The sequence below is a fragment of the Natator depressus genome, chromosome 9 (assembly GCF_965152275.1).
Source record: "Natator depressus isolate rNatDep1 chromosome 9, rNatDep2.hap1, whole genome shotgun sequence".
NCBI classification, from domain to species: domain Eukaryota; kingdom Metazoa; phylum Chordata; order Testudines; family Cheloniidae; genus Natator; species Natator depressus.
In genome coordinates, this window is record NC_134242.1 from 41018663 (window position 1) to 41034668 (window position 16006).

Genomic DNA, 16006 nt, shown 5'->3' on the forward strand with positions numbered 1-16006 from the left:
ATAAAATGCTACCAAGGCAGACCTGTAGGAGCAAATTCATCCTTGAGTCGGTTTAGCCCCTAATGCAGGCTAGGGCAGCCTTACAGGCACCCTTCACTCGGGTTACTCATTGCCATAGCCTCTGCTTGTAGCAACAGGATGCAGGATTATTTTAGCCTGGACAGTGAGGGGAGACAGTTGTTCCAGGGCCTCCAAAACCTCTGCCTGTGTAAATGGGGTGGACTATGGTCTACTGGGTCCCCACATTTCTCTCAATATGTCATGCCTGGTCCTGCCACACCACCTCTCTTCTCTGGCCCACCCTAACCTGCCCCATTTTACAGTAATGAACTCTCTGCACTGAAGTTCTTCAGGGCAGTGTAGACCTATGGGAGCCAGCTCTGTGCCTGACCTAGATGCCTCATGCACGAGTGCTACTGACCAAAGAGGTGGTCTTACCTCTGCTTGTGGCCCCTTTGAAAAGCAGTAGCTGGCATAAAGAGGCTGTGGAACAAACTGTTAATATGGCCTGTAGCGGCTTAAACTCACTTAGCACATGTGTAAATGACTACACAAGGTGAGTGAATCAAGCCCTTGGGCTCAAGTTCTGACTTTATAAATTTATTTTCTTGCTGGAATTAATGCCTTGATTCTGTTGATAAAGCTGGTGTTTGAGGAGGCTTCTTCTAATAAAAAAAATCAATCCCTTCAATGGTCAAAAAATAGTCAAACCTCAAAAATATCACTTACTCCAGGGCTTTATAGTATCCAGACATAAGGCTATGCATGAACATAATATATTCACTTCTCTGAGATCTGCTATGTGTTAAGACAACACTTTGCCATAATAAGAAAAGGAGTACTTGTGGCACCTTAGAGACTAACCAATTTATTTGAGCATAAGCTTTTGTGAGCTACAGCTCACTTCATCAGATACTTGCAGTGGAAAATACAGTGGGGAGACTTTGTATACACAGAACACGAAACAATGGGTGTTACCATACACACAGGAACGAGAGTGATCAGGTAAGGTGAGCTATTACCAGCAGGAGAGGGAGGAAACCTTTTGTAGTGATGATCAAGGTGGGCCATTTCCAGCAGTTGACAAGAACATGAGAGGAACAGTGTGTGTGGGGGGAGGGAAATAAACATGGGGAAATAGTTTAAATGTGTGTAATGACCCATCCACTCCCAGTCTTTATTCAAGCCTAAGTTAATTGTGTCCAGTTTACAAATTAATTCCAATTCAGCAGTCGCTCGTTGGAGTCTGTTTTTTGAAGTTGTTGAAGAATTGCCACTTTTTTTAGGTCTGTAATCGAATGACCAAAGAGATTTGAAGTGTTCTCGGACTGGTTTTTGAATGTTATAATTCTTGATGTCTGATTTGTGTCCATTTAGTCTTTTACATAGACTCTCCAGTTTGGCCAATGTACATGGCAGTGGGGTATTGCTGGCACATGTTGGCATATATCACATTGGTAGATGTGCAGGTGAACGAGCCTCTGATAGTGTGGCTGACATGATGGTGTCCCCTGAATAGATATGTGGACACAGTTGGCAACGGGCTTTGTTGCAAGGATAGGTTCCTGGGTTAGTGTTTTTGTTGTGTGGTGTGTGTGGTTGCTGGTGAGTATTTGCTTCAGGTTGGGGGGGCTGTCTGTAAGCAAGGCCTGGCCTGTCTCCCAAGATCTGTGAGAGTGATGGCTCATCCTTCAAGATAGGTTGTAGATTCTTGACGATGTGTCATTACACAAAGTAAAACTATTTCCCCATGTTTGTTTATTTTCCCCTACTGTTCCTCACACGTTCTTGTGAACTGCTGGAAATGGCACACCTTGATTGTTTCCCACTCTCCTGCTGGTAATAGCTCACCGTACCTGATCACTCTCGTTCCAGTGTGTATGGTAACGCCCATTGTTTCATATTCTGTATATATAAAATCTCCCCACTGTATTGTCTACTGCATACATCCGATGAAGTGAGCTGTAGCTCACGAAAGCTTATGCTCAAATAAATTGGTTAGTCTCTAAGGTGCCACAAGTACTCCTTTTCTTTTTGCGAATAGACTAACACGGCTGTTACTCTGAAACTTTGCCATAATGTGCATGTCAGAGTCCTTCATCTCAAGTCATCCATAAATCCAAGATAAATCTGTCATTTAATTTAAATAACAGGAACTTTGAACACACTGAGGCTACATGGGTGCAACAGTGAGCATATTTTGGCCCTCTGGACCAATATAAACAGCCCAAACCCTCACATAGTGCATGACACTCTTATTTGGATTTTTATAATTTACTAGTAATCATATTCTATTCAGAATAACTAGTGCAAACACTTAAATTACACGGTTTGGTATCCTCACAAGGTAACATACAGCTATGCTACCAGGAAGGTGATAAGGACAAACTATTTTAGATTCCTTTTCATAAGAGGACTGAACTTGTATCCCAAACTATTAAATATTAACAATTGATGCAGACTTTTTTTTAATCAAATTATCTTCCTAGGCTTTGACTATCACTTGAATTCAAGCTTAAAGTTTTAGTGGCAGTGGTTGGGTGAAGGAGAGAAATGAAGAGGTTTGCATTGCTACTGCCTTAGCTGTGTTTACTCTGTGGCTAAACAGTTGCCTTCAGCTCTCTAAGGCTGGTCTTCATTATCAGATCTTGTACTGGTATAATTGTCAGTTGGAGGAGAAGGTGACTCTTTTTACCAATAATACAATAGAGGTTGTACTGTGGATGCAGTTTTACCAGTATAAAGGTGCCTTACCCAAGTATAGCTCATTTCCCTTTGCATGTAGAAATCTCTACCAGTGTAGGCACCCTTATTCTGGTACAACAGCACTCATGCTAGGGGTGTTTTACCACTCTACTACCAGTGACGTTAAAGCTGTGCAATGGTAATAAGGAACAAAAGGGGGAGGGCAGCCCCATACTACCTATCTGGCACACTTTGCATGCAGTAAATTCACTCTTTATTTTAATCCATGAAAATGAACTTGTAGCTGTAAAGAAAATGTGACACAGAACAAAGTGAAGTTAAGATCCTGTGCTTTTACTGTAGTTAAATAACCTTTTTCTCTCATATAAAGGCTTCAATATTACAAAAGCCAATGCAAACACTTTATAAATTCTTTGTCTTCAGTGAACTGATTGAAGAAACTAATTTATACACTAAAGATTACAGGAGAAGCTAGGCAGCCCCAGACAGTAGAAAAAGAACTTCTTATGGACAGAATTTAGACACCGCCTGCTGGCCAAACTTGTGTACAGAAAAGTGACTTGGAAGCAGTACAATACATTTAATTTTCTGAGTTAGGGTCCTGATTATAATTTTAATACAAGCAACATGTGCTGTCATGAAACAAATACCTTTTCTCTGCCTCCACCTTAAGTTGCAGCAAACTGTCATAGAAATACTTATGAAGTGTGGTGTGTGTGTGTTTTGCAGTAGAGGAAGACTATAAATAGGAAACCTTGGAGACTGCCTGGATGAAATCAGTAGCTGAACCATCTACAGATAAAAGGTATCCACTGCAAGGGCTAGGTCTCAAGGAGTGTATGCTATCCCTATCCAAATCTATTGGTACTGCCTATCCTACTGGGACCAAGAGAAGAAGACAAACTTATTTCCAGTGGTGAGCGTTCCTTTTTCTGATGAAGAGAGGTTGGTAGGAGACCGTGGACCTGCCACCCTAGTCTAGCTGTAAGATGCTCAAGGGACGTATATATTTTGAAATGCACGTCTTGCAAGAAGGGCTGAGGCCACACACACATACACCATGAGACAGCTGGAAGGAAGTGTGTGGGGTCTATGTATGGGTATGTTGTTTACAGTTCCTCTTGTAGTAGCAACAAGTTTGGCAGGTTGGGTGAGAAACACCAAAAGGCTATCCTATACTAGTGACTTGCTTATGAGAAATATTCACAACTAGTTTAAGTATTGCTTGTAGATGTTCTCTCTCAAATGTCTCTGAAGTGTAACTCTGTGTAATAAATCTTTGTCCTGAGGATTAAACCTGGGCCTGTGCTTCAGTAGAAGAATAGATTAAAATGCAGAAAAGTGGAAGTAATCCCATTATCTCAGCCCCTTACCTGTTAATGTAGGTAGGCACACATTAAGAAAAACCTCCCAAATTGGTTACCATCTGTCTCTGTAGACTAACTCCCTTTTACCCCATGAGTAGGCCTATAGAAAGAATCTGGTCCAGTATGTCTGATAACTTTTGTATGTATTCAATGTTTGTTGTAGCCATGTTGGTCCCAGGATAACTCAAGTGACCTGAAGAAGAGCTCTGGGTAAGCTCAAATGCTTCTCGCTCTTTCACCCACAGAACTTGGTCCTATACAAAATATTAAAATACCCACCTTATCTCTCTGATAACTCATGACAACCTGCAGTTAAAAAAAACGTTTTGGGCCAAATGCATTATAGCCCATCCCAGTGAATAGGGCACTAGACAGGGTGTTGGGCCATGTGGGTTCTAGTCCTGTTGCTCACTGACCTGCTGTATGATCTGGGGGAAATCATTCCACCTCTTGGTATCGCCTGTTTCTCCTCTTGCTCTCTTGCCTGCCAACTGTCTGGGGCAAGGATTGTCTCTAGGCATTTGTATAGTGCCTGGCACAAGGGGGTCTGTCTTGTAATACAAATTAAGGTGAAGATGGAAAATAAACTTAGTCCAAGAGAATTGTTCTGGAAAACTTAAAATTCAGTTCAGGGAGTGTGGTGGTATCTGAACACTGGGGACCAAAATTAGGAAAAATGTCGTGGACCTCTAGAAACAATTTCATATATAGTATCTGGCTGCCAGGGGGCAAGTAACGAACAAGTTGCATAAAACCAATTTATCATTCTGTTGTGTTAAATGTTCCACCTACTTAGTTACTTTAATACACACTTTTACTGAAAACTTACAGTACAAGCTATATTTCATATGCAATATTCAGGATAAATTATTCAAGGAACAATCACAGGGTGTTTTGGGATTCAGTAGTTACATAGGTATTTAACAAAACTTTCTAAGACATGTACCAGTGAATTTGACACTTAAATTTACCAGAAAAAAAGAACCCCTTAGGAACAAAGACTTGTTTGTAAAACCTTAATTTGCAGTCAAGTCCAGCGTGAGCAAAGACTATACTGAGCCTTGATCAATCAAAATGTCTGCCCTGACCCCAGGCAATCAGCAGCCACCTAACCACTGCTCCCAATAAGCGTCAGCTATGACTCAGGCCAGGTCCACACTAGAAATTCTTGCCACTCTAGTTATGGCACTGGGAGAGGAGTGTGGGGGGTGGGGGTGGATTTTCTTTCTATACTGGCAAAAGCTGAAGTGTACAAGCTGTTATACCAGACAAGACAAAGACAAGATGGGTGAGAATCTCATATTGGGCTAACTTCTGCTGGTGAGAAACAAGCTTTTGAGATGCACAACACACTTCTTCAGGTCTGGGGAAGGTTCTCAGTGTCGCAGCTAAATACAAGATCAAAACAGATAGAACATGTGCTAACTACTTATGCTAAACTAAGTGACTGTTCAACATGAAGTGGCCTGTTTAAAACCCATGTAGTCCTAGGACAAAAAGGTAGATTGTTCTAGTCTATCCATAGTGTAGACCAGCCCTAACCCAGGCACTAGATCTACCTATGTCGCTCAGAGGTGTGAAAAATCCACACCCCTGAGCAATGTAGTTATACCAATATAACGCCCTGTGAATAAGCAGTATGTCAGCAGGGAAGCTACTCTTGTGAACGTAGTTACCATCTCTTGGGGAGACAGTCTTCATTAAAACATTACACTGGCCCAGCTGCACTGATGATTACATGTAAAATGCTGCTTTGCCTGAGACCATAGTTTTTAGAATCTAGCAAAGTTATGAATTTTAAGTTCCCAGGGTCACGTTTTTGAAAGCGTTTTGTGTAGGCTTCCTCTGAGGATGAGGACTGATAGGTAAGATATACAGCGATTGCTTTGCGAAAGTGTTCATCCCCAGGTGAAATGGTGTCTCTATTTTCCTGAGAGGTTTCAGAGTAACAGCCATGTTAGTCTGTATTTGCAAAAAGAAAAGGAGTACTTGTGGCACCTTAGAGACTAACCAATTTATTTGAGCATGAGCTTTCGTGAGCTACAGCTCACTTCATCGGATGCATACTGTGGAACTTGCAGAAGACAGTATGCATCCGATGAAGTGAGCTGTAGCTCACGAAAGCTCATGCTCAAATAAATTGGTTAGTCTCTAAGGTGCCACAAGTACTCCTTTTCATTTTCCTGAGAGTTCACTTGAGAGTGTAGTGGTTGTCTTGTAGCCCCAGCAACTGTAGGGGTGAATTTAATGCACTGGATGAGGTAGATAGGCATGTTGTGATAGGCATGTGTAGGATCCATGAACCTTGAAAAATGTATTGTGGGAGGTGTCAATCATTGTAGTGGTGGAGATAGATCTTCAGGTTTTGCATCTGTTCTGGCAGGGTCTTTGAAGTGGTGTGCCCTGGTCTGTGGGTAGCTTGCTTCTGATTTGGAGACACTGGGGGCTGTTTGAAGGCCCAAAAGAGAGGGCTCTGGAAAAACTTCTTTCAGGAAGAGGTTTCCATCAAGAATGGGTTGTAGTTGTTACCCCATATGGATTCCAATGTAGGGTGATAGGTGACAACTAGGGGTATGTAGTCAGAGCAGGTCTTGGTTCTGTATAGCAGCAGATTCTCTTGAGGTATTTGGGTGGCTCATTCCATGTCATGATCTACTTCTCTGGTGAAGTGGCCTTATTTGGGGAAGGCAGTTGTGAGTTTTAGGTATATCCCAGACTTTCTCCTTGGAGTGGATTTCTGTGGTATCTGAGTGTCTGGTTGTAGATAATAGATTTCTTGGTGTGTTTGGGGTGGTTACTAGATCTATGAAGGTAGGTGTGATGATCTGTGGGTTTCTTCTACATTAATTGTCTGCAAGGTTTATTGTTGAAGTGGATCGTGATGTCCAGAAAGTTGATGTTGGTGGAGGAGTATTTCAGAGAGTTTAATAGATGAGGGTGGTGGTAGCAATCTGAGGGAATTTTGTCATCTGTCCAAAGGATGAAAATAGTTGGTTTGTCGGTGCATTTGTTAAGAAATTCTTCTTCGAGGTGGCCTGTGAAGAGGCTGGCATATTGTGGGAACAGCCCTGGGTACTAAGATGTCTCCAGGGTTTGGACAAAGTCTGTTTCTTGAATGTAAAATTGTTATGGGTAAGGATGAAATAGATGTGTTTGGGGTGGATATCTGAGGGTTGTCCATTGTCTTATAAATATTTGAGGCAGGTAGCTATGCTGTCAATGTGAGGGATGCTGGTCTATAGGGAGGTGACCATCTTGGTGGCAAGGATGGTCTGAGGGAGAACTCTGCATAGCTTGAAAGCTTGTCTCTCTCTCCAGCAGAAGTTGGTCCAATAAGAGTATCTCACCCACCTTCTCTAGTATCCTGGAACTGACTTGGCTACAACAACACTGTGTATACCAACATGAGTGCTTTTCTGCTATAATTTTTCACTTGCCAAACTGGTTATAAGCTAGACTGACCAACCTAGTCTAATGCAGATGTAGCCTTTGAGAGGGATGCTGTAAGCCTAAAAATAAGTTTGTTAGACGGCCGAGGATTATTCAGTCATTTTTGCCTAGTCATTCCCCTTGATGTCAAGGACTGAACAGGCAGAACTGACAGCCAACCACAGTGCAGAACATTAGCTGATAGGCTAGGAAGCAGCTTTTAGATTTAACAACTGGCTTTATGGAAACCTTAAGTGTGCGTCTTTCCCTGCCACCGAGCATCCAATCAGACTCCTGATTCCCCCTCTCAGGTACAGCAATACCAGCCTACTACCCTTCCTTAGGCTCCTGGCCTTTCCTCATCTCCTTGCACTATTACCAGTGTCTAGGCCAACCTCAATCCTGTTTAGTTTCCATGCCAATCTTCCCCCCCCTCCCCCCGCCATCGATGTGGACTAAGCTATGCCCACATATGGGAGGGTTATACTCCTTCATACAATTTTGCCCTTGGCTAAACACTTAAGTGCACGCACAAGGTGTATAAGAAGCAAGTAATATGTTAGGGAACTCACTGTTAGCCATATACAGATTTCTTTCCCCACTGTCCTGTTGTATGGATGGATCATAATCAGTGGCATATGCCTCTGTACTTTCTTTGTGAAAGACTTAACAGTGCAGGCTGAACAGGAAAATAGCTCAACATAATTTTAAATGGCAAGAGCCATGGAGGCCTCTAGCAATGTGTATATAATACACTATCATAAAAGAGTAACTTTATATAGCTTTTTTGTAATCACTTACTGTAGTGAGTAAATTACATATTGTTGCGCTATGGTGAGGAATGCCTCCATTACGAAGGTGGCCACATGCGCGCGCGAGCGAGCACGTGCGCGCACACACACACACACACACACGGCTATGAAAATGCCCAACAATTGTAGGTGATTACTAATTGTAGTTCAAACAATGAAAGTTGAAATATCATCTAGCTATGAAGCTCTAAACTGTGATAACTGTTTTTTAAACTTTTCCCAAAACTGTTAAACAGATCTTACAACTATTGTAGTTGGGAGGGGGGGAGAACACTGCTTTTTAAATAAATAAACCAACCACCATTTATCGCCAGAGCCACTTTCTAACTGAAGAAATTGTGTGCCAAAACCAGTGCTTAATATCAGGCCGCTCTAAGAAGAGTAGTTATGGATTAGTCACATTCTGTGTTTCTAAAAAATCTCTTCCTGACGGCTTGACCTTAACAAGTTTTCACATTATCATGGCACATATGAAGCCCCATGTATGTTTTGTGGCTTTGACTGTAGGGGAAGCAAAAACTAAAATAGAACTATTCCTAGCAGAGCATACTATGCACAATAGTAGCTGAGCAGCAGAATTATGGTAATAAATGTGCTGGCAATTCTTCAAAACTACTTCATTTGGTGGGGTGTGTTTTTTTTTGGGGGGGGGGGGGGAGCGTGGTGCAGTATGAAAAACTACTGAAGATCAGATCCTCTGCTGTAAGTCAGCCCAGCCACCTTAAAGTCAATGCTGCACTAGCAGGGGATCTGGCTCTCAGAGCAGGAATGGACTGGACCTTTCTCTATTATTCCACTGTTGCTGTTACAATGTAAAATAAGGTAGAGATTGTCCATCTCACTTTAAGTAGACAAAAATGCACACTAAGGGTCTGATTCTCCATTGATTTGCACCTTTGTGGAGGGTTCACATGTAACACAATGTGCCTGGTGGTGCAGAGAGCATTGAACTTGACCTTTTGGATCTGAAAGCATGGGTCAATATGATTGGAGCTAAGACCCCCTTATCTTAGCTCAAAGGTGGAAGCTGTCTCAATTCCACACACTGGGGGGGAGGGGCAGATTCAAACCATATGTAGGGAACACATGCTTAATGGGTATGAAATGCTATCGTGTACTCTAGTAACCACTTTATACATGTGTACATAACTACACTATGGAGAAGGCAATGGAGAATCCACCCTCAAGTTTAACTTACAACCCAAAAACAATATTTATCCACTACATGTGACTTAACATTTTACAAAGTTGAAGCAACTGATGACTCAGTATTGATGAGACAATTCAAGCTTTATAAAATTTATAAAGAACCTTAGGCAAAAACAAGCTAGAGCACTCTACAGTTCCATGAGACAGCTGACTTTAATGAAGGATAGTTCAAAATAACATTTTTTTTCTCTCTGATTATGCATGTCAATATGGACTAACACTTTCCAGTAGTTGAAGAGAGGATACTGCTCAGCCAAGAAGCACTGATATAGAAAACTCTAGGTCACATACCAAGATTATATTCTGAGCAAACTAAACAAATTGATTTCAAACTAAACAAACTGATTTCAGATCTTAAACTATGTGCCAAACCATCCTTTAAGAGTACCTAACTATGCTAGAACAAGTCCATTTGAAGCCTTAAGAGTCAATAAAAACATTTAAATCAACATGGAACTGTACTGGAAGCCATTGTGAAGTTCATAAAAATAGAATATGCTGTGAACCTGGAGGATGCACACTACGGCATTCTGAATTTGCTGTACCTGAGTTTAAGGGCCTGCTATTTTGCCATTGGCTTTAATAGGGGTGGGATTAGGCCCACATACTCCAGAAAATTTCAAAAATCAAGGCTTAAAATGAGTATTATGGGGTAAATCAAGATAATTCCTATTCATCTTAATAGCATTACATAAATGGTATAAAGCTATCCCGTTAGCCAATGGATCAAATGAAACTAAAGAGATTGCAGCACAAATGACTAAAATTTTAGTATAGTAGAACCTCAGTTAGAAACACCTCAGGAATGTAACTCAATGTTTGTAACTGAACAAAACATTACAGTTCTTTCAAAAGTCTACAATGGAACATTGATTTAATACAGCTCTGAAACTTTACAATGCGGAAGAAAAATGCTGCTTTCAACCATCTTAATTTAAATGAAACAAGTACAGAAATTGTTTCTTTACCATGTCACATCTTTTCAACTTTCCCTTTATTTTATTAGTAGTTAACGTTTAACACAGTACTGTATTTGTTTTGTCTTTTCTGTTGCTTGATTGTATGCTTCCAGTTCTAAATGAGGGGTGTGATTGACTAGTCAATACATAACTCTGAGGTTCTAGTGTAACTTTACAGTACTCCAGTTCCCACTGCTCCTTACTTATATACACCTGCCTTCTTACTAGCATGTAGTTAACCCTACTGCACATATAATTCCAGTTCAAATCCAAGCAAAGATGATTGTGACTAAGTGTTTCATTATCTAATGGCTGCTATGTGGCCTATTTAAACTGAGCTGGTGTTGAGGCCATCTTGTAGGTAGTTTGTATACCTAGTGCAATCGGCAGCCTCAGGCAAGAATTCAGAGGCTCATTGAAGGCCTTGAGGCTCAGAATTAGTACAGTAGAAACAGTGTGATGAAACCTGCACTGTGAGCTGACTAGGACATGGCCAATCTAGCCGAGTGGCCAGAGTGGGCCTGCTGGTCAGAGCAGGCATCAGTCTAGAGCCAAGGATCCTGCCGGAGGGCAGGAACTAGATGCTAGAGCAGATAGTCATGCTGAACACTGTAGTCAGAAGCCAGAGGTCAAATTAGAGGACAGGAACTGGAACAAGCAAGGGAGCAGACAAGGAGGAGTTCAAGGTAGGGGTAGTCACTGTGGGGGGCATGAGCACTGAGAAGACAGCAAGCTGCTGCTAGCTTATGAGCTGGCCTATTTCAGAGTAACAGCCATGTTAGTCTGTATTCGCAAAAAGAAAAGGAGTACTTGTGGCACCTTAGAGACTAACCAATTTATTTGAGCATAAGCTTTCGTGAGCTACAGCTCACTTCATCGGATATCCAGTCAGGTGGTATGGCTAATCAGGCTGCCTGTACTGATGGAGCTACCTGGAGACTACCTCTCCTGAAGGCCCTGATTCCTGTTGGTCTTTAGCATTGTCAGACTGGTGGCTAAATCCAGAGACTTCCTACTCAACCCCTGGGATGCTTCCTGGTGGCAGGGGCATGTGTGAGGGGGAACAAGCAGGGGCCTGGGCCCTCCCAATTAGTGAGAGCACAAACTCCTCCAGGGCAGGGAGCTTCTCCAGCTGTGGGGGGCACAGAAAGTGCCCCTCCAAAAGCAGCCAATTTTTATTCCTGTGCACACCCCTGCCTGGTGGTGCCCAGAGTTGTGAAGCAGCTCGCTACCACCTGCCCTTAGCAGGAGGAAGCCAGGTCTGTGGCTGCTTAGGTCAATTTCCCAACTCTACCAGCCATGGGCAACACAAGTACTCCCCTCTCAACCTCGCAGCCCTGCTTTTACCTTATGCATTAGCAATTGACATACCCCAACCCTTGAGCCCTCCGAGTGTCTCCTTGGAGCCTCCTGCCCCTCATCCACTGGACACTTGCAGTACTCACAGATTTGCTGCTTCCAAAGAAACAGCACCGGCCAGTTTACCAGTTCCACTAGCTTACCAGTTCACTGCTCTGCTTAACACACAGCACTTAGATATTTTTGTTGTGAAATCAAGTGCAAGTTAATAAAACAGATGCAAGTAGAAGTACTGGAAATGGTTATAGATAAAACAAAATCATTACATGAATTCTAGAGCCTAGACTTAATGAACAAGATATTTCTGAATCGCAAATTCCCTGCAGTGCTTCACAGCCAGGTAAACTGTGACCCTCCATTCATGAGACAAGCACACTGTCAGATGCCTCCTAGGTGAAGGATTCTGTGTGTTTTCTTGTACCCCTAGATATACTAGAACAATATTTTGTCTTTACTCATGAACAGGACACCACTGGATGCCTGTGACCTGCACTTCTGTCAGGTTTTTTTTTCCCCTTCATTCTTTGTCCTGTGTAATCCACTGATTTCTAAATTCAGTGGCTCTTCCCTCATCTGAGGGAGTGGGCCTTATTTTGCTTTGGTGGGCTCCACCCACTAATATTCGTTATCCAATAAGCTGGTAGCTTTCACCAGCACTAAGGACTTTTCAGTCAAAAACTTGCATGAGATGCAGATATCTGAATTTTTTTTTTCTTGGCTATAGTTTCCCATACTACAATAGTTTCTCTTAATTTAGTTTTTGGGAATTTTCACCTGGATGTTTCTCAGCCATTACAGATAACACTGCTCTTCTCACTTTCCATTCTCTGACTAGATTTTAAAGGCAGAAGGGACCATTATAGTCATCTAGTCTGATCACCTGTATAATGCAGGCCAAAGAACCTCACCTGCATCAAGCCCAGGACTTCTATTTGAGAGAGAGCATGTTTGTTTTTGTTTTTAAAAAGACATCTAGTCTTGATTTAAACTGCAGTTGGTGAACCAAATCTGTCCCTAGGTAAGCTGTGCCAATGATTTAATTACCCTCACTTTTTAAAAAACAAGCTACATGTTTTTCTGAATTTGCCTGGCTTCAGCTTCCCTCCAATCATTGGCTCTTATGCCTTTTTCTGCAAGATTCTGCTATCTTACATTACATGTACCCCATTATGGAGTACACAATCCTAAACAAAATGTTCAGTGTTAAATGTCAAATTGTTTTATTTTGAAATTTTACCACAAAAGCTTGTTAACCATTTTCTCACTTTAAAAATTTCTGACCAATCACTTTGGCCAGAAAATTATGTGGTTGAAAAACTGCTACAAATTATACTTTTTACTTCTAGGTTAAATTGAGTTGACACTGAAAGATAAGCAAAGCTAGTAGACTTGTTCAATAGGTTTCACATTGAAAATGTGGTTCAAGATTAGCTAGATGAATCAAGATTTACTGTTTCTCTCTCTTCAAATTAAAGTTTGAATTGTTCATTTGAACACAGCTCTATGCTGCCAGCTACTACAGATTTTTTTTTTTCAAAGCCTGAGCATTCTTTTTCCCCACTAGTGCAGAAAACTTATCCTCAAGCTTCAATATGTTTGTATTGGAACCTTAAAGAAAACTGATCTATTCAGATTATAGAATATAACTGCCAAGTATGTGTGAATAGTCAGAATTTTTCTTTTTTTTTTAAAAAAACTTCAGTTAAGTGGTTATCAGCATTTGGCATTATCAGCATATCAGCATTAACAGAGTTGAAGGATGAAAATATCTAAATTCATCCTTCAACTCTGTTAAACATTGGAGTAGTTTTTCCCTCAGGACAGCCAACAAACTTATGTATGAAAAGAGAATCATGGTCAGATGGTTTCCTCGGAGAGAGCTAAGACCAAATGAGATTTTAAAAGTTGTGCTTTTGATACAGTTCACAATACTGAGCATTTCTGTAAAACTATGAACATCTGATCTAATGACGCTCTGCAGCTTTCACATCTTTGTATGATGCAAAGAGTAAAAGAAACCTACGAGAGACTTCCTATTTATGTTTGGTACCTTGAAACACATTATATGATGGGAACAGGTAGTAAAAAGGTTCTTGCCAGCACTTCTGTGACACTTTTTACAAGCCATTCACATACAGTGGTAGCCTTGAGCTAATTTCTGATAATAGCACTAAAATATGCAGCAAAATGGATGTATTGTGAGAAGCAGCGAGATGCAAGTCATACTGTTTGAGATTCAACGCCAATATGCATATTTTAGTTAGTATAATTTGAGAATAATTGTACATTTATACATGCAGTGTAATTCAGTATTTGCCTAATAGAGACTGTCAGTAGTAAAGATTTTAACATGTTTCATTGCTTTCTCCCCAATCAGGATTTACTCTCTCCATCAAGACTACTCTCTAGTTTTGACAACCACTGACCTAGCTGATATGACTCTCCACATACTCCTAGGTGTAAATGACTTTCCGTGGAACTCATTTCTCTGCTGTGGTGACAGGTTTCAGAGGGGTAGCCATGTTGTTCTGTATCAGCAAAAACAATGAGGAGCCTTGTGGCACCTTAGAGACTAACAAATTTATTTGGGCATAAGCTTTCGTGGGCTAAAACCCACTTCATCAGATGCATGGAGTGAAATATACAGTAGGTAGACACACACACACACACGAAAAGATGCGAGTTGCCTTACCAAGTGGGTGGGTGGGTGGGTGGGGGGGGTCAGTGCTAACAGGGCCAATTCAATCAAGGTGGAAGAGGCCTAGTCCCAACAGTTGACAAGAAGGGGTGAATATCAACAGAGAGGAAGTTACTTTTTTGTAGTGCTAATAAGGCCAATTCAATCAGGGTGGATGTTGCCCATTCCCAACACCCTCTGTTGATACTCACCCCTTCTTGCCAACTGTTGGGAGACTGTGACTGGCTATTTTGAGGCACTCCCCCCGTGAAACTAAGTGGGCAAGAAGTGAATTGAGAGGGGCTGTTAGGAGTGAGAGGAGTCCTCTTGCTCTGCTCCCCACCCCTAACTCACCAGCCAGGGTAGCTGACTGCACACAAGGGGGAATGAACTGCTTCACAAAAAGGAGAGAACTAGTAACTTACACCTCTTTCCAGAGCAAGAGGGGAGCAGGAGATGTGCTGAGTCTAGTCTGATATGAAGTGAATAATACAGGAATGCTTTGGCAAACGTGTATTAAAAAATGATTGGAGCTAACACTGTTACAAGGAACTCAACAATTCTCAAACTGAGTTGAGTCAATTTTCCATGTGTAAACCATTTTTTCCCCACCCAGTTAAATAAGTGAATACAGTTTTTTTTTTTTCTTTCTGTGATGACAAAGGAATCGCACACTTAGCATATCAGGAATTTAAATATAAACTGCTCATAGACAAATTGTGATTGGAAACACAACTCAGTAACCTTACTTGCAAAGAATAGTCGACCATTATAAGGAATATTGACAACAGAAGTAACTGTGCATGATCCTAAGCATGAAAAATTTAAACTTTCAATTAAATAACATTCCCTTTGAATGTTGTCTCTAAGATAATGGTCACTTGAAAACAACAGATGTAGAAGGCAGAGTCAGAGTGCCCAGGATTCAGCTGGGGAATGCAAAATGTTCAGAGGGTCTGTACATTGCAGCTGGACCCAGCCTCAAAGGATGTGCAATTAGGTATTTAAGTGTAAATGTCATTCACACAGCTCACTTTCTTTCACTACAAAGCCAGAGGCCTTGACTTGCTTTACAGTGAATACAACCATTGGTAAGAAATGTTTCTTTCAGGGAACAGAATTTACAATATTTCTACATACTTTGTCAGAGTCTGCAGCCTTGGGTGGTTTGTGGCAGGGAATGTGAATAACCTGTTACTACTTTGGAAAACTTTTGACAAGCTTTTGATTCTAACAATCAGTTTAGATTTTCAAGGCCACATCTATGAGGAAAAGGGCTAGAAACATACTCTTTTTAACCAAAAGCTGAGATGACCATTGATATTAAACCACGGCTGCTGCCTTTGAGGACCCCAAATGATGACCTTCCAAATGGAACTGGAGAGTTGCAAGATACTTAAGCAATTTGACTGAGTTGTTCTGTGGTTGGTGAATAGTCAGTATAATGTGAGGAGCCTGGAACAAGAGATAAGGGAGTGTTAGAAGGCA

The 16006-nt window shown here is 41.4% G+C and overlaps 1 protein-coding gene across 1 annotated transcript in view; it reads left to right on the forward strand.

Annotated features, from left to right (window-relative positions):
* RBP2 (retinol binding protein 2) overlaps window positions 1-16006 on the forward strand; it is a 39023-nt gene that overhangs the window by 20737 nt on the left and 2280 nt on the right. The window lies entirely within an intron of this gene.